At 33.1% G+C, this 25,950-nt stretch overlaps 1 pseudogene; it reads right to left on the bottom strand.

Moving 5' to 3' along the window:
- The window catches only part of LOC149556297 (protein CTR9 homolog pseudogene), a 30,944-nt pseudogene extending 5,547 nt beyond the window's left edge, over positions 1-25,397 (bottom strand).
- Between the last annotated feature and the right edge of the window lie 553 nt (positions 25,398-25,950).

The raw sequence follows: 25,950 nt of genomic DNA, 5'->3' as shown, positions 1-25,950 counted from the left end.
GATATCAATCAAATCGATTAACAAAAAAGGTGCCTCGCAAGGTTCTTCGACATATTCCCATTATTCCACGTCTGAAACGATTATTCAAGTGCAATAGCTTGGCACAATTTATGGATTACCATGCACACAATAGAAGTCAAGATGACATTATGCGAATGCCTACAGATGGTTCAACATTTAAGGAAATAGAGGAAAAATGGCCACACTTTAAAGAAGAACCTCGTAATCTCAAGCTTTCATTGGCAACAGACGGTGTCAATCCTTATGGAGAGATGAGATCTACTTACTCAGTGTGGCCTGTTTTTGTTATCAACAATAACATACCTCCTTGGTTGTCCATAAAGAGAGAGTACATAATGTTGACACTGATTGTTCCAGGTATTTTTTGATTTAGTGGTCATCTAAATTAATTTATTATTACTAATCCATCAAATGGTCAAAATAATTATGTAATGTTTTTGCTCATTCAACTAGGTAAGTACCAAGTCAACGATATCAACGTATATATTGAACCCCTTATCAACGAGTTGGTGGTGTTATGGAATGGGGTTACTATGTATGACATTTGTAGACCAATAGGACAAAGACAATTTCAATTTCATGCAATGCTTGTATGGACAATACACGATGCCCCTGGGCTAACACATTTTTGTGGTATGTTCTCTTCTTGACACCTCTTTTTTGGTATGTCAAAGTTAACACATTTAATCCAATTATACATGATCTTGTAGGTCTTCAGACAAAGGGTAAATTTGCATGTCCAGTTTGTGGTCCAAAGACGAAATCTCGTCATTCAAAAAGTTTAAGAAAGCAGGTGTTTGATGAGAATAGACACTTTCTGCACATAAATCATAAGTACCGAATTATCGAAAAACATCTTTTCAATGGTCTAGAAGAGACTACATCAAAGCCACAAAGAATGACACCTCGCCTATGGAAGTTGGCATACAATAAAATAAATCGTCGAGGTAATGTCATTCCATTTGATGCTTTTTGTTTCAAATTTATATTTCGATATTGTGTTTTGTTTACTGATGATGTGATTGATGGTTGTGAAGGTCGTCAAGACATCAATGTTCAACTTCCAAAAGGACTAAAAATTTATCCTACACAATTTACTAGGTTGCCGTACTACGAGCAACTCCCAATTGTGCATTTGTTTGATCCTATGCATATTGGAAAGAATGTAGAAGAGACATTATGGAAAATCTTGGATGGAAGGCGTGACAAAGATCAAATTGTCAAAACTTGTAGTGACATTGAAGAATCCAACCATGCAATGAAAAATGGTATTCGATCAAATAACAATGGAGACTGAATTGATACAAGTGCCCATAGTTGGTTATTGTCAGAGCAACAGAGCAATGCTATAAAAGAAGTCATAAAAAAAATAAGATTTCCCACAGGATTTGCTGCGAACATAAACAATGTCATATCAAATAAAAGTGAATTTGGGCCAGGGTTGAAAACACACGATTGGCATACATTTATTAAGGTAATTCATGTTATTTTGTATTCACTATATATTTATATATTGCATGTAGTTTCAATTGCATTCTTTTATAAAATATTGACAAGATCATTTTACAAATATTGCAGTACGTTCTACCTCTATCTCTCCCACACCACTTTGCCAACAATGTCAAACAGGTTATATATGATCTTGGAAAATACATGAGGTGGTTGTCATCTAAAGAAATCAATAAAGAAGATATAAAATATTGGAAGAGAAAAATTCCTCTTCTGATGTGTGAAATGCAAAAGTGTCTACCTCCAAGTTTTTTCAATGCACAAGAACACTACCTCATACATCAAGTTGAGGAGATTGAATTGTGTGGACTTGTACCAACCAGGTCAATGTGGATGGTTGAGAGGCACTTGAAATTTTTGAAAGGCTTGGTTCGACAGAGAGCACATCCCGAGGGTTCTATGGTGGAGGGATATATGGTATACCAGACCATGGTGTACATTACTGAATATCTTCCTAAGTTTGCAGCAAACATCCATGTAGATTGTATTTGGGATCCCAACTCAATTAACAAATTCGAAGGAGAGTACTTGATGGGCAAAGGTAGATCGAGAAAAGTGAGAGGTAAATCTAAAATTTTATTGTAGTTAATTAATTCATATAAATCTTCAATATAAGTTATTTTTAATTGGCGTATTTATTTGAAACAGGTGGTCGAGAGTGGGATGCAATACATTTGTATATTGCGAACAATCTTGATTGGATGACAGAATGGATTGAACGATGTCAACAAAATGGTTGCTCATTAACATGGGAAGGTGTTGCTTCATTGGTTACAGAAGCTCATCGTAATGGAGATTCCAATGTTATGCCGATGGTAGTTAATCTAGTAAATGGTTTAAGAGGTGGAGAGGTACGTATAAATTTATTAATGATCATAACTTGACATATGTTTCGTATCAACTCATGATGCAAATAATTTACACAGACTTCAAAAATTGCAGGTCAAGCACCACAAAGATATGTACTATCATGGCCACAAATTCCGCATAAAAAGGTTGGATGACACAAAGAAAACTTGTGATTCTGGGATAACTGCAGTTTTTGAGGTCACCAATATATCATCTAGAAGCGACATACATCCTCAACAATCTCAAAATCAATACTATGGCATCTTGGATGATATAATTGAGTGTGAATTTAACACATTCAAAGTAGTTCTATTCGTCGTCAATGGTATAGGTTACGACTAAATCAAAATGATCCAGATAGAACGGTTATTCAACATGATAATGGATTTACAATGATCAATACAAGGTCGTTTGAGCCAGTTGGAGATGAGCCCTATGTTCTTCCAAGCCAATGTGAGAAAGTGTTTTACTCAGAGGTTCCAAATAAATAGGGTTGGTCATTTGTTGTTAGACATGATCCAAGAGGAAGGCCGATAAAGTATAATGTTATGGAAGAAGAAGATATTGATGATGATGAAGAAGCAGATGATGAAGATCAAGATGATGGTGATGACGATGATGGTGATGGTGATGGTGATGGTGATGATGATGATGATGATGGTGATGATGATGATGATGGCGATGGTGATGATGGCGATGATGATGGTGATGATGGCGATGATGTTGGTGATGATGGTGATGATGATGGCGATGATGATGGTGATGATGGCGATGATGATGATGATGATGATGATGAAGAAGAAGAAGATAATCAATGACTACAAACGTCGTCACCCCTTCTGTTGACGATCTTGCATTCCATATATAAGGTAAATTTATTCATGTTTATGATATTGCATATTGTTCATGTTGTCTTCTAAGTTATTTGTAGCATACACGTATCATGTAATTTTTAGCGAACTTAAGATAAATTATTAACATATGCAGGAAATTTGATTATATATTTATTGTGTTCATTTCTAATGATTACAACATATGTTATTTATAGTTACCAATGTTTATGTTGTGTCCGATTATGACCCTTTTTTCAAACAATCAATTGACTACAGGTACATCATCACCCCTTCTGTTGACATGTTTGCGATGTTGCCTATTGTTCATGTTGTTTCTAAGTTATTTGTAGCAAACGTGTATCATGTAATTTTTAGCTAACTTAAGGTAAATGATTAACATATTCAAGAAATTTGATTACATATTTATTGTGTTAATTTCTAATGATTACAACATAGGTTATTTATAATTACCAATGTTTATATTGTGTCTGATTGTCACCCTTTTTGCAAACAGTTAATTGACTATAGGAGATTTGACCCGTTTGGTGTGGATTGTGCACAGTGACATGGATCGGCAGGTATAAGTCAATAAATAGACATAATTTTCTTATATTCTTCTTGTTTATCATTGAGCACGTATGTTATAAATAGACATTATATAATCATATAATGTATATATAGACAAAGAAGGTCCGTATAGAAATATAATTGTATAATCAATTTCAACTTACTACATTTTATATATGTCACTTTCACTTTCCATTTGATGGATTGCAGGACCCACCAAATAGGTACTTGTCAGATCTATCTACATCGAATGAGGGAAATGGTAGATGAAAGCTCTACATGTAGTACGACTAAAAGAGGGAGATCAACTAGAGGTCAAAAGAATAGAAAAAATTTGATAAATGCATGCAATTTTTCCTTGCTAATGGGGGGTCATGTTCTTATGATGATGAGACCAAAGGCGACATCAAGGTGCCCTTTCGGTACTCACACATTGAGAAAGAATGGATACCCAATGAGCTACCTCCAATTAACACAGATTTTTGTGTTAATGAGAGGATATATCGCATTGCTCCATCCTCATTACATGGTTTGGGCCTATTTTCCATGGATGGGATAAAGGTATGTTACAACAAAGTTGTCGAATTGTTCAAGTATGTCGGTCCATGTTACAATTACAATGATTGGATGCGGATTGTTCGATATAAAAAAAGTATACGTAGGTATGGGATATCAGCTAATTATATACAATGGAAAGAAAATGATCAAAGTAAAAGATTTGCTATGTACATTGATGGGAGACCAAAAGCAATAGGTAATATTGCAGGTTTTATAAATAGTACGTGACCTGCTTCAACTAGTAAGCAACCCAATTGCATATTTGAGGCGCGTGAGGGGAATGAAGTTTTTGTTTGTGCAATAAAATCAATAAGTGTAGGGGAAGAACTGCTAATTGATTACCATTTAAATCGCATAGATACAAACAATGTTACTCTCATGAGGGCTGTAAGTACTATTTACCATTTTGTTAATAAGTTTTTTTTTGCTGTCTATTGCTTTCAGTTAGCTGAATTTTTTATGTTTAATCTTTGTGACAGGATGATATGGATCCGACAGATGATAGAGGTCAGCAGGATGCTACTCGCACCCCTTCTTCAGCGAGGGTAAACCTTTTTGAAATTGTACAAATTAGATAGTTGAAAAATGTTATATTATTACATTATTTTATTTACGGTTTTTGAGTTTTTATGATAGTTTTACTGATATCCCTCTCACAATTTGATGTTCAGGATAAGGGTAAAGCAGTAGTAGTGACCACTGAGCCACTAGCTATGCATTCTAATGAGGCCGATATTGCTGATACTCCCAATTTTATAAAAATGTTGAAAAAAAAAATTAGGCAAATTAATTTAGAAGCAATGAAAATTTTGGATGAGACAAATATGGAACCCGAGGAGATGAGGAAGAGGCTATTAGAATTGAAAGCGCAAGCTCAGCGTTATGAAGTAAGCTCCAATGAATATTTAGTTATAACAAAAGTTCAATAAAGATTTATATTTTATAATCTTTTATGTTGTGAAGTAAAATATGTAATATGTGCAAAAATACTTTATTGATGCAATTTTTTTAAAGAGTTGTAAGAAACTTTAACTACTAAATTCTTGTTATACAGGAATTTTTGGGAATTGATCCAGAACGTGGTCAAGGACAACGTGGTGAGGGCGGTAGTAGCAGAGTTCCGACTGCCACTGGTAAAATAATCTTTTAGTTGACAAGTTAGAAGGAATTTTTTATTTCAAACATTCAAAAATTCTTAACTCTTACTTTTATTATTTCAGAATGTCTTTGCTAACAATGTATTGTTCAAGTCATCTAGTGCAGGAGACTCCTACGAGGTTGACAGATGCCCGTACGAGATTGCCGACTGCAATGTCGGCAACAAGGGGACATCCAGCTGGTAAATCCTTGTTTTTCTATATTTGGTTTTGTGTTAATTATGAGTTGATAATATGTACTTTAATCTTGGGATGCATCACATAGTGTATTGTTTTTTTTGTGGTAGGATATGCACCGTCTGGTACGTCGCCAAATGCGGATCATAGTACATCTATTGGTGATAATTCACCATCATTTCTTGGAGCTACCCGTGTTTCTAGCACGAGATCTATGGAGACATCGTTGTTGATTGACCATAATGAATTAATGCCTTTGAAATGTCCTAAGCTTCCAGGTAATTTAAATAATTATTTTTTATATTGTAATAAGGATTTTCTTGCAAGATGTAAACATGATAGGAAGTGGTGAATGCAAGGGCTTTTGATGTGGAGTGATGCCTCATGACCTTTAGTGTGTCGTATTGTGCAAGTTGTTTAATTATTATGGAATTCCTTTTTATTAGGGGTTTGGTAGGATCATCTGAATTATCAATGACCTTTTGTCTATACCAATAATTCTCTAGTTTAGTAATTTGGTACATTGCAATTTCATGCTTTGAGTAGAAGATACTAACTAATTTTTCTACAGAGAACCAAAAGTGGGAGTCTTCTTTCATATGATTCATTTTAATGGTTTTTACTATTAATTATCCCATGACATTTTTTTGCAGGAAACGATACATTTTATAAGAGGCTTTATGACCTCACGCTGCGAAGATTCGGGCCCACCATACGTACTAGGTTGCTGTACATCATAACTGAACTAATTTTATCCCACTATTTTTTTTCATATCATTAATTGGTGCAACATTTTTCCTTTCATTCAAGTCTTTTCTTATACTAGCTATATCTAACAATTTTGTGTTTTTTCTTAAAAGGTGGAACTACCAATCTCAAAAATTAAAAGATGAGCTCATCAAAGATATAGAGCATGCGTTTGGTAGTAATATTTTTGATCGTAAGAAATTGTTACAAAAAGCTGCTAGACATCTTAAGGTTGTGAGGGAAACATATAGAAAGAGCCTCGTCCACAACCCGAAGTACGAGCGTCCTCCCTTTGTTTCAGTGAGGGACTGGAATGAGTTCATTTTGGATGCAAAGGAGAAAGGGCAACGTCCGCCAAAAGAAAGTGCACTAGAAAATCCAAAAAGGTATGCAATAGTATTAACTACTAGTACATTAATGAGCAAATTTAGGGTTCAACTTCAGTATCAACAATTTCAACTAGCTCAATTTAATCTATCTATTGATGAAAGGTATGTAAGTCATATGCTGACACAATTGCTTATAAATCTCAATCTGAATCTGGGCATAAATCCTACATAAGATATATTGACAAAATGAAGCCCTTTATTCATATTTAGTGATAGATTTTAGAGCCTATGTCTCCTATGGGTTCTTTTCTCAAATTTTATCTTCTCTGAACTCAAACTCTAATTCAACTAAGAAATTCCTACTCAAAGTTGTGACAACTGAATCTTGTGATATGATGTATCATGTTATATTTTGAGTCATAAAAATAGGCAACGCCTTGACCACTATACTTGTTGACTTTCCCTTTCTTTTACAATAATTTCTCGCTATCTTGAGTTTCCTATCCCCTGTTTTCTTTTGGGTCATGTGTGCATTAAATTTGCACTTAATCTGCATGTAAATCCTGATGAAATCCATCATTGAAGATATCAAATCCCATATTCTGTAGTATTCTGTTAACTATGATAACAGTATATAATGTTGTCATTAGTGATTGTTATTTTATATTGTCATCAATTCCATTTTGTGCTTTGTTGCATATCAAAAAAGAAGTGCATATACACTATACATCAGATTTAAGTGTGAAGCATCACAAAATCTAATCTCTATCTTCAGATAACAATGTAGTCTGAGAATCCTAAAGAATTTAAAGCTAAGCATTTCCACCACATCTAAAATCCATTCTTCTTTTTTAGTATTTTTCGTTGTTGCTGAAGCTTTGATCACATGGATTATGTGTCTATACCCAACCAATAGATTATCCTTTTTAGGGAATCCCTGCTTTTTCTCCTGTGGAAACTGTAAAGATGGAAACTCATTAAGAGATTTTTCCTGATATCACCCTGCTTCCAATCTTTCTCTTCCGTTCCATAGCTCTTTGCAAGCTCACAAAAGGCGTATCAGCTTTGGTAACATGTTAATTATTTGTGTGTAGACTAATTCAAACACATATATCAGTGAAGTAAAGAGACAAAGTACCAAGCCTAACACATCTACCTTGGGGGAGCACTCTTAAAATACAACATAATGTACAACAAAATTCATAGTGTGTACAAATGAATTTTCATGTGATTTGAACCTTCACCTGCACCTTTTGTTCCTTCACATTCTCATCCTTTTGAATTCAATATTTCTCGCTATGCTGTTTTGTCAAAATCCCTAAAATAGGAGTTATTTCTCCAACATACTACCACGCATAATCCTCAATTTTGGTATTTAAATTTTGTTATTCTAAATATGAAAGGTATGTAATTCATATGCTGACACAATTGCTTATAAAGCTCAATCTCAATCTGGGCATAAATCCTACATAAGATATATTGACAAATGAAGATATATTGACAAATGAAGCTTCTAATATGTTCTCTCTGTGACCAAAGGCACTCACCCTTATAAAACCTTCACCTGTGGGTCCAAACCCACTTCCTGGAGTTGTAACTATATGTGCTTTCTCAAGGATCTCAGTAAAAATATCCCATGAATTTTGACCAGGAAATGGAACCCATACATATGGCGCATTTTGTCCTCCAAAGACATCAAACCCAAGTGAAGTAAATGTTTCCACAATGATTCTAGTATTCTCTTTATATCATCTAACATATTTCAAACTTTTCATAGGTTGCAGGACACATCAAAGGCAACAAAGGCGAGGCTGGAAAAGGTTGGGCAGCACAAACTTGGCTTTGAGGGATATTCGAAAATCAAAGCACGCGTTGTAAGTAGCAATAAATGAATTGCAAAGAAAAATTATTTATAAAATGCAAATAATTTTGTTAATTAATAAAAAAATGTAGGGCATTGATTTTAATCTGGAGGCCACAGAAGAACACAAAAAAATTGCCTTCAAGCAAGGCTATGTAGCGGTGGCTGAACGCCTACGGCAAGCTTCCATTGCCCCAACTGAACAGTCTCCTGCATCATGTGCACAGGTAAATATGCCAAAAAATATATTAGAAATTGAATACTTGAGCAACAATTTATTTGATAATAATGTGCATGACATTGCAATGCAGCCTGTTAATCCTGACACAGATCATACGCAGCATCATGAAGCCCTTGATGTGCATCGTACCGTCGATGGAGGTGCTCATTTGTTATTTAAAACTAATTATGTAATTATTAATACAATTTAACATCTTTAATTGAACTTGGTGTAACCTTTTTGTGTTGAGGATATAGAATCATGTCGTGCTGAATGAGTGCCAGAGGATGTTCAGACTGATCAACAGGTAGATCATGTGGCACATTCAGGTAAAGAAAATCTATGTTTTGTTCTTTTAAATTAATTTTTTGATTTATAGTTCTTTTAATTAAATAAAATATCGTAATTCACTAATATAAAATGGTGGGAATTTAACCTCATGTAGTGCTTGTTATTGCAACGGACCCCCCTTTGGTGCAGCAGCCTCATGGTGTTCTTGAACGGATGAGGAGGAGACATGTGTTAGAACCAGTAGAGGAGGGGGATCCTAACGAGGACATTGATATTCCTCTTAGAAATTTTATGAAAAAAAGAAATGGCAAGAAAGAAAAAAAGAGATGATTATTCATGAATGACTTACTCTTGAATATTGTGTTAATAAATTATTCATGAATGACTTACTCTTGAATGTTGCATGTTAATGAATTATTCGTGAATGTTGTGTGTTTATGAATTTTATGTGTTAATGAATGTTATCATGTGATTATAATGATTGAATGTTCTATTTCAAAAATGTATGAATTGAATGTTATTAAATGTTAATGGGGAATTTAGAGTGATGTTAGGGGGGGGGGGGGGGGGGGGGGGAGGGGCCAAATGAGCTTCCACCTTCACGTGGTTGGCCCTGTTAAGTAGAGAATATTTAACTATTCTCGAAACCAAGTGAAGCTCAAACTTTAAAGATAAGCTTATAGTTAATAGTGACAACCAATTAGCAAGTCGAAATGAAGTTCTTCGTTACAGGTACCTTTTTAGTTTTTAAAGCACGATATCATGTTTTAATATTGTATAGTTTTTTTCTCTTAAGTTAAAGTATTCTTTTACTATAACAACATAATTTGTGACCATTTTAGTAACTATTCTAACATCGCTTTATGACAAATCCCGTTTCTCAGATGTTGAGCATGGCTGCAGTTGTCCAATTGGCGTTTCAGAGTATTAGTGTGGTTTATGGGGACATAGGAACATCACCACTTTATGTGTATGCGAGTACTTTTCCTGATGGCATCAAACATCCTGATGACATTCTTGGGGCTTTGTCTTTGATCATATATTCTCTCACTCTTTTGCCCCTCATCAAATACGTCTTCATTGTATTGTGGGCCAATGATAATGGAGATGGTAATATTATAACCGCTCTAGTTTCACTTTGTTTTTAGGTCAAAGTTTGATCTTTTTGATGTGAAAACATGTGTTCTAAGTTTAAAGGGACGATTTCTTTTGTAGGTGGAACGTTTTCTCTTTATTCTTTGATTTTCCGCCATGCAAATGTTAGCATGATACCCAATCACCAGGAAGAAGACAGGAAACTCTCCTCATATACACTTGAAGTTGCAGGTAGACAGCCCAATAGAGCCATTAGGATAAAGGAAGCTCTTGAACAAAGTAACTTTGCCAAGAGATGTTTATTAATACTAGCCCTTGTGGGGACTTGTATGGTTATAGGAGATGGTGTCCTCACCCCTTGCATCTTCAGTACATATTATTGTTTTTACAATATGTAATGCTTTTTGTTGTTATTTTTCAATATATTGTATGCTTGTTATATCAATGTTTCAATAGTGTGATCTATTATCATATGTTAGAAATCAAATGATCTCGAAGTCTACTTAATTCACAATAAATCCCTTAGATTGTACAAAATTTGTTAACTTTTCCCTTTCATTTGTTCAAGTAGTTTCACTAACACTTAATTTGTTGATATATTTTAGTTCTTTCAACAGTGGAGGAAATCAAAAGGGTGGACAAGTCGCTCAACCAAGGTGAGTTTTCGGCATTTGCTCACATTATACTATTTGAGATGGGTAAGAAGGTTATGGTGAGCAGAAAACATGAACACGAAATTAGATTGATAAACTAATGACATTTCATTCTTTGTCCTATTCCTCAATTTCATGCTTGGGTTTTATAACCCCAATTGATCTTCCTTAAAACATTATCCCATTTCTTTTATGAATTTTGAAGTCAGGAATCTCTAAAATTGTAATGACTTTGCAAGGTATCCCAGCAAATCTCAAATTCACATTCTTTTTTTTCTATCTTAAAGTCTTGCCTGTAGGAAATTGTGATCTTGTGTTGAATACACATGTTAACTTGCAAATTTATCTGACTTTCTCTTTGGACCTGCTTTTGGTGTAATCTTAGAACCCATATTTTTGTACTCGAATTTGGAAGGTGCATTGGAGATGGCATAGCTGTAAAATGCCTGTGTTTGGAAAGCTGTTTGGTTTTTATCTTGATTGATGAATAGTTTGCTGTCATTATGTGGATAATGGATTCGGTTACGAGCATCTTATCTTTCCAAAAGATGTCATACCTAATGACCTGAGAATATCCTAAAATTTTGACGTGTTATATCTGATTTGGAGGAGGAAGAAGTACAAATGATTCAAAAGGTTGTCTAGAATGAGAGAGTAGTGTGCTTCCATAGTTTTCATCTGTCTTATTTTTGTATATTGGAATGACTTGAATATTTTTAAATGCAGGAAGAACTGTGCCAAAAAGAACATAAAAACTGGGATGAATTTCGAAGATTGCTGGAGGATCATAAAGCAACTGGCCTACTTACAGCAAAGACACACTTTATTTGAAGCAAGCTCTTTGCTTTATGATCCTCCAGTTCTTTGATAAAGCAAAGAACTGGAGGATCATAAAGCAAAGAGCCTGCTTCAAATACACCTGGTTCACCACCCAAGGATTTGTTTGAAGATGTTGTAGAAGGGATGAAAAAGCAGGTAAGAAAGTTGCATATATTTTAATGATTTGATTGCAGGATTTAATTGCACTTTCACAATCAGGCTTGCAATCATTATTACTCAAGGCAATGTATGTTTGATTCCTTTGATGTAACCGTTTTTTCAATATGTATCTTTGGCAGTACCAGGAGGACAAATCAAACATAAAAGATGCTATGGAGTCAGGAAAGGTGTGCCTTTTGTGCTTTAAGATTTTCCATTGGATGTAAAATATATTGTAATCTTTTTGATGTAATGATTGCAGCTCGCAGTAACATCAGCATGGACTCTTGACAAGTCCAAAGCCTCCATTGGGGAACTATATGATTTGGCTGCTGCATCTGAAACAAATCTTAAGGTTTGTTCTGGTTACATTTCTAGATTTTTTGTCTCAGCTACAGAAGACTTCACAATAAAAGTATTTGGTATTTGCCTTTGAACAATGTTGTCACATATTGTTATGTTCCTAGTAACTACTATTTATACAAACAAGGATCTTATCCTTATGTTCCATATGACTCTGGTTTCTAACTGATTCGATCATTGCATCAGCTATATTATGTTTTGACTCATTTGCACTTATAAGTAGTTGCTGGAAGTGAATCACTATCACAAATGCATTAGTCTATTCTCATTAGTGGATAATGGATTTTTATTACGTTAAACTAAAAAAATTGCAAATGTTGAAAGTAATGCAAGTTGTTTTGGGATATATGATTTTGTTAGGTCTTACTAACATCTTGTGTATTGCTTGCAACTTGTGTTTGAAGAAGTGATTGAACAAGTAAAGGAAAAGGAAGAGAAAGAAGCAAAAAGGAGGGAAAGGCTGGCAGATGATTTCACGGCTTTGCTTTATTCTCTGAAGGTTTACATTATTCATTTTGGAAAAAATCCTTCTAATGCAGTCTCTTTTTCCTCTACTACTTTTACACCTGGAGTAAAATTTCACAGAGTTTTGTACATTAAAAATCCTGAATATGAATGGATTTCTATTCTTATCATTAACAAATTTCTATCTATGTAATGATAAATTAGTTATATATTGTTTTTCCATTTCAGGAAATTGTTGCTTCCTCAGAATGGGAGGATTGCATACCTTTTCTCAAAGATGCGGAAGCATACAGGTAAAAGAGCCACTATCAGGAATTAATCTTATTGTGAGTAATTAAAGGTAGTTATCATGTACCTTACACTAGTAGTAGCTATAAATATATTGGATATGAATATTCAGGGCAATTAGTGATGAAAGCTTCTGTCTGGAGATATTTGATAAGTACATTGCAAATCTTCACGAAAAGGTTAAGGAAAACAAGCGCAAACGAGATGAAGAAGAGGTACATGACTTGATTATTATTTCCACTTTCATATCTAATTTTGTCAAGATCTAATTGTTGTTTAAATACCTTTTGAAAGCATATTTGGGTGAGTGTTGTACTGAGAATGCAAATTAGACCTCCTTATGAAGATAATTGTATTACTAACAAGTTATTTTAACTACTTTTACAAACTAGCTATTAGAAGTTAAATTGTTGCAAACTAGCCTTTATCAAGATCTAATATGACCTAGATGAGATGAGTTAGGGTTAGTAGACTAACCAACATGAGAGGTCATTCCATGTTGAACTAGAAAAAAATAATTTTAAAATTTAATATGAGAGGCACCCACCAGATAAGATTTGGATGTTGTCTACAAGCACAACTCTTAACTATGAAATTGTTATAATATAGTGTGTTAAGATTTGGATGCCTTAGTTCAATTTCCTCTTGGTAGAGTTTCAAACATTAGCTCAATGCAATCCTTTTGGTTTAAAATTTGACAAAAAAAGTTTCTTAAAATTCTTATAAATGAAAAAAAATTTGTAAAAGAAGCCCTCATATTTCCATACAGTGAAATTTCTTTTTAATTACAAATTAGATTAATTGAAACTGTGAACTTCACTGTACTATGACCATTTCTGCCACTTAGGATAGCCCATACATTGCGACCAGTCTTTTTCTTGTATTTGTAGCTTAAGTAGTTCACCACCAACAATTTTTCTCTTCAGTTTTGCTACTATTAAGTTAATCCATACAATAATTTCTTTTTATCCGAGCTTCTCTTCAAGGTTCTCATACATGAGGAAAATGGGGCAAAATTAGTGCCTTGGCTGTATTGATGTTTTCACATATTATTCACCAGACCTGATTAGAACTAACCTATGAGAACTTTCTGCCGTAGCAACTTTAGTAAGCACATTATTTGTGGAGTAGATACAAGGTTCTGTCTCTAGCATTGAATGCCTCGTAGATGGAGAAGAAGTCTAGTGCCAAGGTTTGTACATTCCATAGAGATTTTTGCTGTCTTGATCACATGGCACCATCATTTTTTTGTTTGAGGTATAATACAAAATGGCGACGTACAAAATGTAAGGTTGCTCAATCAAATTATATTAATTTCCTCATTTGCAGGAATAATTTAAACAATTAATACTACAATATATTGCATTATTATTGATCATTTTCGGAGGATGATGAAAGATTTTTAGGATAAGCAATCTATGGTTCAGAACATTTTGTTGTGCCGTCATAAAAAATCAACTCTTCAATGGGCAAGTGAATTGCAACAGTTGTCATCCTGACTATAATGATTACAAATATATGTATACATTATGGTTAACTTCAACAAAAGTCATTCTATTGGCACAAGATTCATATACATCGGCCATTTGTGAAGCAAATATTAGCCCAAAACAGTTGGAACACAGTCATCAATGTTAAAGCCAAAAGAAATACAAAAGTTGTCAACAACACTCTTGACATTCTCTATGTATATCCTAAACAAATGTGCTATCATCAAATGCACTTAACGATGATGTTAGCCATTCCAATATGCATGCAGCTTTAATGTTAAATGAAGATAATTCTAATGTAACAATCAATCATTCTAGTGATTCTTTTGGCCACAACTTCTTCCAGGCTAAAATCTCTTCCTCTGTAATTAACTTCCGAATGCCTCCATAAAATCCTTCAACCTCACCTCCTGCTTCATGATGACGTTTCCTATTGATTGGAGCATGTCTCCATCGAGAACTAGAGGTATATTGATGAAGAGATATTGAATCTTATTAATATAACAACTAACTTGATAGCATTAATATACATTATGGATGAAGAGATATTTAATCTTATTATGGACCTTATCCTTGGTGGCTATGAAACGACATCTAACTTGATAGCATTAATTTTGAAGTTTCTAACTGAATGCCCTAAGGCATTGGAGCATTATTAAAGAAAACATCAAGGGATAATATTTGAATTGTGGATATTTGTAAATTATGTTGGTTTTAGATAGTTATAGTTATAGTTATATATGCGCTCTTATGATGATGTGATTGAGACTGTAAGTTTTTTTGTCACGTTTATCTGTTTGAAAAATAGATGAAATTATTGGCTTTCATTCTTGATAAATAATTATTTCCTAATTTTATTCTTCCCTGTAGGAACCAAAATTTAGACGCGCTGTGCCAATTATTGCAAAGCCTTTGCTCTCATAGGAGCCTTCTAAACTCCACAAATTTGAGTTGTAAAGCATAATTGCTCGGTGGAAACAGGATATCATGCACATTTCTTCCTCCTTCCCATTGTTTTGTATAAAATAAATCATTTGACGAACGAAACAATGGTGTGGAGGAAGAAATGTGCATGATACCTTGACTCTAATGCATCAAGCAATTACACTTTATAATCAAGTTTTGTGCAGTTTTGAACGCTCCTATGAGAGCAAAGCTTTAAAAAAAAAAGGGAAAGCACGTCTCAATTGCGACATATGTTGGTCTCAATTGTGACCAATCTTTGTCACAATTGAGACACCAAAATGGCACCATTTACGTCGCGAGTATGGCTCCGGCGTCGAAAGCTAAGGGTTTGTCGTCGGAATTCCAACTCAAAATTGGGCAAGTTTATGTCGAAATTGGGAAAATAACAGTTTAGGCTAGATAGAGAAATGGACGAAATTTGTGTCGGTAAATTGACGTTTATGTAGTCGAAATTTTGACGCGCAATGAATGTGGCAGAAAACTGACCAAATTTGTCCGACGACGACTTTGGTGGCTTTAGTGACCAACTTGTGTCGAAATTGAGACCTTTTTGCGTCGCAAATTAGGCCTAAATTTACTAGTGACTAGGGTGCTCACCGAGTAGCCATGATAAGATCCAACGAAGAATGAGGTTCTTTCTTCTATAGGTCTTCACTTAATCCTATCCAATGCCATTGATTTCCCTGCTTTGCTGTAGGAAGATCTATTTCTGCCATGGCTTCATATTCTTGATAGGCTGCCTCCCTTAAAGGAGAAATAATCCGATTTTTGAGTTTTGATTGAGCAACTTTCAACCAATCATAGTACATTGTTCTAGCATCTTTGGCTTTAGGCCTAAGAAAAAGTGGAATCTCATACTCTAATTCTCTGTACTGGCAGGCTTGATTTTCTTTGCTAACTTCATTTTGGATCCAAGACATCAATGCCCTGAGTTGAATATCACCCACATAAAGTAGAGGGTTCCAATCTCTGTTGTCAGGGAGTACTAAATTATGTAAAAAGGGTTCACAAATTAAATTTTTGATGGCTACAGGGGCAGTATGAAAAGCTTAGAAGAATTCCTAAGGAGTATTCAATGTTAAACTTTTACCTTGCATTACATAGGTCATCTAATAATTGACAAATTGTTCTTTCAAAAAGAGAGCATAAACAGGATAAGGAGAGCGACAAGACATCAATTCAAGAATCATGGTAGTGACTTTTGTAAGTTTTCCACTTAATTGTTCAATCTTTGGATCCTTTTCAATCAATTCTTGAGTTTGATTGAAGATGGTTTTGTCGAGGCTCTCTCTCTCTCTCTCTCTCTCTCTCTCTATTTTTCGTTCTTCCCTCTCCTGAATTAACTGATTAGATAGCTGTGAAATAATGCTTAACAATGAAATAATGGAACTAGGATGGTAAGTAACATGTGACACAAATGAAGGATCAAGAGGAACAACTTGCTGGACTACATTGGCTAAAGCATCAAGCCCTTGTGAAAGAATCTGTTTTGCAATAGTATTAATTGTTTCCAAATTTATTCCAATATCTTTTTCATGAAATTCTCTCCTCCAAAGAACAGGAGGAGAGTCTACAACTTTGATAGATACATTGTTGTCATTGTCTGAATCTATGGAAATGATGGGCGGCTAGAAAGAGGATGTTCCTGTTGCTGCAAGTACACATTCTGCACTTTCTTCATATGAACCCTCTTCAATGATGATCTTATCCTTATTAGAAGAAGAGGATTGCTCTTTTTCAATAGTTATATTTTTGGACACAAGGGATTGAAAAGACACACCCTCATCGAGTTTTACAAACCATTGGCTCCTTTGAGTTCTACACTTGAGGGGTACTTCTGCTGCCTTTGGAGTTGCAAGAAGTTCCGAAGATGTTTCCTGTACATTCCCTTTCTTCTTCTTGTAAACCCTAGGAACTACAGGAGAGCTAGTATTTGGGGAAATTTTAACTTTCCTTACCCTTATCAGATGTTGGACCCGACCCAGAGGTAGAAGCTACAGGAGTGGAAATTGGGGTTCTCTATGACCTCCTAGATTTGGAAAAGGAAGAGCCTGGTGCTGGGTTTACAAGATTTTCTTGAGGTTCTCTTTGTAGTGCCTACCCGTAGTTTGCATTTTTGTTTTATTGCCGAACTCTTTTAGGCCAATTTTATGTTTGATGATTAGTAGCATTGTTTTGAGATTATTAGATATTGTTTCAAGATTCAGTCAATTTTATGATGAGATTACTTGGCACTCTATACTTCATGTATGCATGATGATTATTTAGTGATTTCAATTATTGATGATGATTAGTTAGATGGATTATTATGTGTCTTCTTATGAATACTTACCCCATACTGCATGTGTATGGTGTGTGTGTTTGTTTTCTTTATGTATGACATTTCTGATGTGGTTAAGAAAGGGAGTCGTAGTCACTTGCTAGTCGGGATCTACAAGATGCACCACTTCCTGCCATTGCCTATTTAGCTTAGAATATTGTGTCTATACATGTGTGGATTTTTTGTAGGTTGCAGGTACTAGGTATCGACTTCCCTGAATTGCTAGGATGAGCGTACCCTATTGCATTATCTCAATGGTAAGAGAGGGGAGATAAATTCTTAAGTCCAAATCCTAAACCTTTAAGCCATTTGTCCTAGATAATTAGGACAAGTATATGAGTTGCGTACCCTCTGAGTGCATCGGATGATGTTAATTCGTGATTATAACCCTTTACTTTAATTTTTGTATGTGTTTTTCTATGATTGGTTTTCGTATTTTACTTTATGAGTCTTTGATGTATTTTCTATTAATTAAGTCTAATTAAAAGATTAAATTAATGATTTAATTTAATGAAAAATTATTAATGATATTTCAATATTTAATTATATTTAATTAATCGAGAAATTAATTAAATAAAAAAAATTAAATTTGAAGATAAAAGTTATAAGTTTAATTTAGAATGTGATAATATTAATTTAATTTAATAATAATATATTTAGAGTTCATTTTTAAATAAATCCTAAATATTATTATTATTTAAATTAATAAATATTTTATCAATTAAGTTTCAAAAATAAATTAAGTGAAAAGACATTAAATTATGAAAAAGTTTTAAGTTCGCATGGTGCATGCATGAGATTAAAATATAATAAATTAATAAAACAAGTGAATTTAATAGAGATATTTTATTCACATAAAATGTGCATGCGATTAAAGTCAATAAATTAATTAAAATAGAAGTCAAGTGAAAATTAAATAAAGTAATTTAGTAATTCAATAAACGTGCATGGAAAAGATAAAGGAAAGATTGAGGAAAGTTGGTTTAAAGTTGAAGTCTGCTGAGCATGGAGTTCTCCCAGGTGAACGCACAATTAGTGCCCCGATTTAAGGAGAGAACTCTTTATCACAATTTGAGGGTTCATTTTTAAGGGATGCGATATTTGGAAGGAAAATTTTGGAAAAATTGTTAGAGAGAAGTTCTTGGATAGAAGCCAATTCTCTCACAAATCTTCTGGGCGTTGCAATTTTAGCATCACAACTAGGTAGGTTCTTGAGTTTTGTTCACCCAGTTAGAATTATGTTATTTAGATAATTCTGTCTTGATCGTGACTGTGAATTGATTGTCTGTATTTCATTGCAAATGAATCTTTCAATCTTGTAGTCTTGAAAATTCTATGATGATTCGTCGATAAATGGGAAGATTGAAAATATCATTACAATACTCCTTCAATAGTTTTAAAATTTGAATATTACACAGGGAAGGGTTTGTAATGAAATCAAAATTTTAACAATTAAATTTGATGGGTTGGTCATTTTTCTTCTATTAGGGATTGGTCATAATTCTATTTTAAAAAAACATATATTTTTGAATAATTTAATGGGGAGGGTTCTTGGTTGTTTATATATATATATATATATATATTAGGGATTGGTCATAATTCTGTTTAAAAAAAATATATATTAGGGATTGGTCATAATTTTGTTTTAAAAAAACATATATTTTTGAATAATTTAATGGGGAGGGTTCTTGGTTGTTTATATATATATATATATATAATGTTGGGTGGGTAATGTTTTAAAAACAATTTTTATTAATATGAAATAGTTTTAAAGTTTTTATTAAAAAAAAAAATGAAAAAAAAATGGGGAGGGGGTTTTATCCACCCCCTCACTTACCTCATTAATCCGGCAGCATCCATGATGCTCTGTCCTGCGTAATCACAGAGTACCTGCATAATTGCAGTGTACCTACGATGGAAACATTAAAGGGGCCGCATGGCTTCATTTGGCCGGCGAGCCCTAAATGCATAGTTAGTAATGTTTTTAGTTTATTAAAAATATGATTTATATTATATAATTTTATTAGATTTAAATTATTTTTAGTAATTTTAATATTTATTAATTTAATTAATGGTTAATGTATTTAAATATAGTTTGTTTTAAATAATTATTAAATTAATTTAGTAAATTTAGTTTAAATTAAGTTTCTTTTCTATTTTTTTAAATCATAAAGAAATATTAATTAATAGCATTTAAGAAAAAAATAAAAATAAAATAAAATATATTTATTGAAATTATTATATTATAATCTTGATTATTTATAAAGTCACGGAATGATCAATTATTATTATTATAAAATTTTATTGGTGATAAATATTTTAAAGTCATTAATGGGATTTAGTGGGGAACTTTGAAACAAGGGTAATTATGCGATATGTTCAAATACAAGAACGAGATAAATAGTGAGGGTTAAAATGTTATTATTATGTATCGAAAAAAAAAAAAAACTTATACTAAAATGAAACTGAAACTTTGTTGTAAACTAAAACCTTACATTAACTCAACGATATATTATCAATAAAACTCAACTGTGAGATGATCCTATTCTTTGTGTGATGCCTATGTTTGGGGATTGAGGTTGACTAGAGGGTTGATCGGTTTAGGACATTTACCAGAAGCTTGGGGGTTATGTGTTGTAATGTGGTTATTTGACACTCTATACTTCATGTATGTATGATGATTATTCAATGATTTCAGTTATTGATGATGATTAGTTAGATGGATTATTATGTGTCTTCTTATGGATACTTACCCCATACTACATGTGTATGGTGTGTGTGTTTGTTTTCTTTATGTATGGTGTTTCTAATGTGGTTAAGAAAGGGAGTCGTAGTCACCTGCTAGTTGGGATCTACACGATGCACCACTTCCTGCTATTGCCTGTTTAGCTTAGAATATTGTGTCTGTACATGCGTGGATTTTATGCAGGTTGCAGGTACCGAATATTGACTTCGCTGAATTGCCAGGATGAGCATACCCTATCGCATTATCTCAATGGTAAGAGGGGAGATAAATTCTTAAGTCCAAATCCTAAACTTTTAAGCCATTTGCCCTAGATAATTAAGACAAGTATTCGAGTTGTGTACCCTCCGAGTCTGTTGGATGACGTTAATTCAAGATTATAACCCTTTGATTTGATTTTTGTATATGTTTTTCTATGATGGGTTTTCGTATTTTACTTTATGAGTCTTTGGTGTATTTTCTACTAATTAAGTCTAATTAAAAGATTAAATTTAATAGAAAACTATTATGACATTTCAATATTTAATTATATTTAATTAATTGAAAATTAAAAGATTAAATTAATGATTTAATTTAATGGAAAATTATTATGATATTTCAATATTTAATTATATTTAATTAATTGAGAAATTAATTAAATAAAAAGAAATAAATTAAATAAAAAGAAATCAATTTGAAGATAAAAGTCATAAGTTTAATTTAGAACGCGATAACATTTATTTAATTTAATAATAATATATTTAGAGTTCATTTTAAAATAAATGCTAAATATTATTATTATTTAGGTTAATAAATATTTTATCAATTAAGTTTCGAAAATAAATTAAGAACTGAAAAGACATTAAATTATGAAGAAGTTTTAAGTTCGCATAGTATGTGCATGAGATTAAAATATAAGAAATTAATAAAACAAGTGAATTTAATAAAGATATTTTAATTGCATAAAGTGTGCATGAGATTAAAGTCAATAAATTAATTAAAATAGAAGTCAAGTGAAAATTAAATAAAGTAATTTAGTAATTCAATAAATGTGTATGGAAAAGATAAATGAAAGATAAAGGAAAGTTAATTTAGAGTTGGAGTCTGGTGAGCACGGAGTTCTCCCGGGTGAACGCACAATTAGTGCCCCGATTTAAGGAGAGAACTCTTTATCACAATTTGAGGGTTCAATTTTGAGGGATGCAAAATTTGGAAGGAAAATTTTGGAAAAATTGTTAGAGAGAAGTTCTTGGATAGAAGCCAATTCTCTTGCAAATCTTCTGAGCATTGCGATTTTAGCATTAGAACCAGGTAGGTTCTTGAGTTTTGTTCACCCAATTAGAATTCTGTTATTTAGATAATTCTTTCTTTGTGACTGTGAATTGATTGTTTGTATTTCATTCCAAATGAATCTTTCAATCTTGTAGTCTTGAAAATTCTGTTATGTTTGGTGATTCGTCGGTAAACAGGAAGATTGAAAATATCATAATATTTTCAATACTCCTTCAGTAGTTTTAAAATTTGAATATTACACAGGGAAGGGTTTGCAATGAAATCAAAATTTTAGCAATTAAATTTGATGGGTTGGTCATTTTTCTTCTATTAGGGATTGGTCATAATTTTGTTTAAAAAAAATATATTTTTGAATCATTTAATGGGGAGGGTTCTTGGTTGTTATATATATATATATATAATGTTGGGTGGGTAATGTTTTAAAAATGATTCCTATTAATATGAAATAGTTTTAAAGTTTTTATTAAAAAAATAAATGAAAAAAATAAATTTATGGGGAGGGGGTTTTACCCACCCCGACTTACCTCATTAATCCGGTGGTGTCCACGATGCTTTGCCCTGCGTAATCGCAGTGTGCCTGTGATGGAAACATTAAAGGGGTCCCACGGCTTCATTTGGCCGGCGGGCCCTAAATGCATAGTTAGTAATGTTTTTAGTTTATTTTACTTTATTAAAAATATGATTTATATTATATAATTTTATTAGATTTAAATTATTGTTAGTAATTTTAATAGTTATTAATTTAATTAATGGTTAATGTATTTAAATATAGTTTGTTTTAAATAATTATTAAATTAATTTAATAAATTTAGTTTAAATTAAGTTTCTTTTCTATTTTTTTAATCATAAAGAAATATTAATTAATAGCATTTAAGAAATAAATAAATAAATAAATAAATAAATAAATAAATAAATAAATAAATAAATTTATTGAAATTATTATATTATAATCTTGATTATTTATAAAGTCACAGAATGATCAATTATTATTATTATAAAAAATTATTGGTGATAAATATTTTAAAGTCATTAATGAGATTTAATGGGGAACTTTGAAATAAGGGTAATTATGTGATATGTTCAAATACAAGAACAAGATAAATAGTAAGGGTTAAAATGTTATTATTATGTACTAAAAAAAAAAAACTCATACTGAAATGAAATTAAAACCTTGTTGTAAACTGAAACCTTACATTTACTCAACAATATATTATCAATCAAACCCAACTATGAGATGATCTTGTTTTCTGTGTGATGTCTATGTTTGGGGATTGGGGTTGACTAGAGGGTTGACTAGTTTAGGACGTTTACCAGAGGCTTGGGGGTTATGTGTTGTGATGTCATGCTGATGTTTTGATCTCGATCTTTCTAAACTCAACCATGGTAATGTGTTTAGTATGCTCTATGATGGATGTATTTACTGTTTGTTGTTGCTTTCCAGTCTTTTTGTGTGAAGCTGAGGTGTATGTATATGAGATACTTGACTTAACCATTTTTGAGTCCTCGATAAGTTATATTTGATTTGCTTCTCCGTCGCTTTGAGAGGACTGAGGTGTTTTGAATGATTTTTTCTTGGTGATGTCATGTTGTGACATGTTTGACTTAACCATTTTGAGTCGTTGATTAGTATTATTGAAATACTTTCTGGTTGCTCATTGAGAACCGATGGATATTGTGATTTATTTTTGGTATGCTTTCCAGTTGCTTGTGGAGAACTAATGTGGTTATTATGATTTATCTTTATGATGCTTTCCAGTCACTTGTATAGGACTAAGGAGATTTTAGTATGATTCTTTGATTTGTGATTTCATGAGCCTAGGGTAGGTTATCTATATGTAGTGTCAGGAAGTGGCTTGCAATGGGGGCCGGGGGCCCTAAGTGGTTCTGAGGGTAACCCATTGTAAGTTGTTTTATAAGTGAAAACATTATACTAAATGGGAATAAAATGAAATTAATAAGAGCCTTTGTATGTTCTTGCCCATGTCTTGAGTGCTAGTACAGACCAAGATGGGAGTAGAGAGAACGCTTGGTTGTGACTTTGCATTTCATAGTATGCCTTGTCAGTACGAGCGGATACTAGTGGCCGCATAGGGATAACTAGGGACCGGAGGGTCCTAAGGGACTGCCAGGGTAACTTTAGCATGATTCGTGCGATGAAACTTGCTCGCTTACATAGTAGGTTTCCTACATGTCTTGTGTGCCTCTAGGTCTAGATGTCGATCTATTTTGGAACCCTTGAGTTAGAATACTTTTAGGATTTTATGGACTTAGAGAGTACTTTTGTTATGTGATTTGATATCCTATTTGGGACTTGAGACTATCTTCTCAGTGCGGTGGGAGTGGACCATTTAGGTTCCACATAGTCGGGTGGTAATGCTTTTTACTCTTACCATTGAGATCTGTCCGTAGTCATCGTGGCTGGAGCTTACTTGTCTGCATTTCCTTTCATTCTATCTATATATCATTTGATGGATGGTTATATCATATGAAGGATGTTTATATCTTTCATGGTGGATGCTTTCATTTATTTTATTGTACTTGTATCATGGATCCGAAGAGGATGATGTATTTCTATTTCTACATATGTATATTCTTTTAAGCCTTCCATACCCAGTGACATGTACAATGGATGATTGAGCATTTCAAATTTAATTTGACAAGAGGCATTTGGAACAAATGTATATTATTTAAAGGACATTGGACTTTTAATTATTCTTTCATGTGGATGTGGTAGTAGTTAGACTTAGTATTAATTAAATTTAAATGTGGCTCAATGTCTTAGGATCCTTAAGGAATGTAACCTGCTATGTATGCTTATAGTTGATTGTATGTTATTGCTTCCGCTAATCTATGATTGATGTTTACGTTATTATTTCTTTTTTTTTAAAAAAAATGTTTGGCAAACTTATTAAAACTTTAGGTTAATTCTTTTGGATCCTTTAGTGGGGCGTTACACTCTTTCCTCTTCAACTTGCACTAGTTGCCTAACAGGGTTTTATACTTTGTTTTCAACAAAATCATCCCAAGATATCCCAAGTTGTTCCCTGAGGGCTTTTTCTATGATCAACTTAATACAACAGTGGTGTGAAACATCTTTCGGGGTTCCTTTTTGTACTACAATGACTTTAAAAAAAAATTGTGATACATAAAATGAGAAACATTCAAAGGGCAGTCATCATGTCTCAAGCAACTCAAAACTTTGAAATGCGTGGCATGGAAATATGAATGGCTCCCCTCACAAGTAAAATATCTCACACTATAGATAACACATTTGTTAAATGGTTCTAGTAAAGATGTGTGGATTGTACCTTGTTTCCGGTCTATCTAAAATTGTGGGTCTATGTGCGCTGTAAATTGGGCTCTGACCGACACTGCGTCCAATGCATTTGAAAACTCCTCCCTTGCCAGAGGTAATTCCATTATCTCAGCTACAATTTTGGGGGAAAACATAACCCTTATTCCTCTTACTGTGGCAAAACCATCCTTCAACGTTTGTAAAAATTCTAAGGTAAGCTCCTCATCCCATGCAGATAGTTTGAACATGTAATTCGTCCATCCCCTGGCTTGAAATATAGGTAGGCAAACTGGGTCTCCCAACAATGTTGTATGATCAACTGGTTCTCTTCTTTTCAAACCAACCCCCATTGTTCCTTTAGAGTGATTACAAGAGTAATTTTAAAAATAGAAATATTTGTAACAAGATGAGAAGACAAGTGATAGTACCTGTTTTAAGAAACTGACATTTTTAGCATTTAAAATCACTTAATTTTGCATTAAGTACCTCAACTGAAACTCATACTTACCAGTTTGTAAAAATGTGCGACATAAAGATAAAGATCACATCACATCATTCTTTTTATCATGTGGCGACATATAAAGAATAACATGAACATTTAATGATCACAAAAAAATTGAATGAGATATAATACCCCTCCCCCCAACTAAATTAGGCAATAGCTTCTGCAATTGCTAGTGACAAAGGTAACTAAAAATAGAACAACACATTAAGAAAAAGTTGGAACTTGAGTATGTGTACGAACCTTGTAATTTGTGTTGTTAGGCGATACCATCATGTAAGCTAATGAAGGGTGAGGTGAAGTGGAAGATGAGAAAAAGAGGAGTGAGGTGGAAATATTATGGAGAAAATACTTTCACAAAGAAAGTAGTTTATTATGATGGGTGAAATGCTTTTAGAGAG

Source organism: Cupressus sempervirens, chromosome 5, assembly GCF_028749045.1.
Source record: "Cupressus sempervirens isolate cs-2001-9-10 chromosome 5, ASM2874904v1, whole genome shotgun sequence".
Taxonomy (NCBI): domain Eukaryota; kingdom Viridiplantae; phylum Streptophyta; class Pinopsida; order Cupressales; family Cupressaceae; genus Cupressus; species Cupressus sempervirens.
Note: the sequence above shows the minus strand (reverse complement) of the source record. Positions and strands in the feature narration are given on the sequence as shown.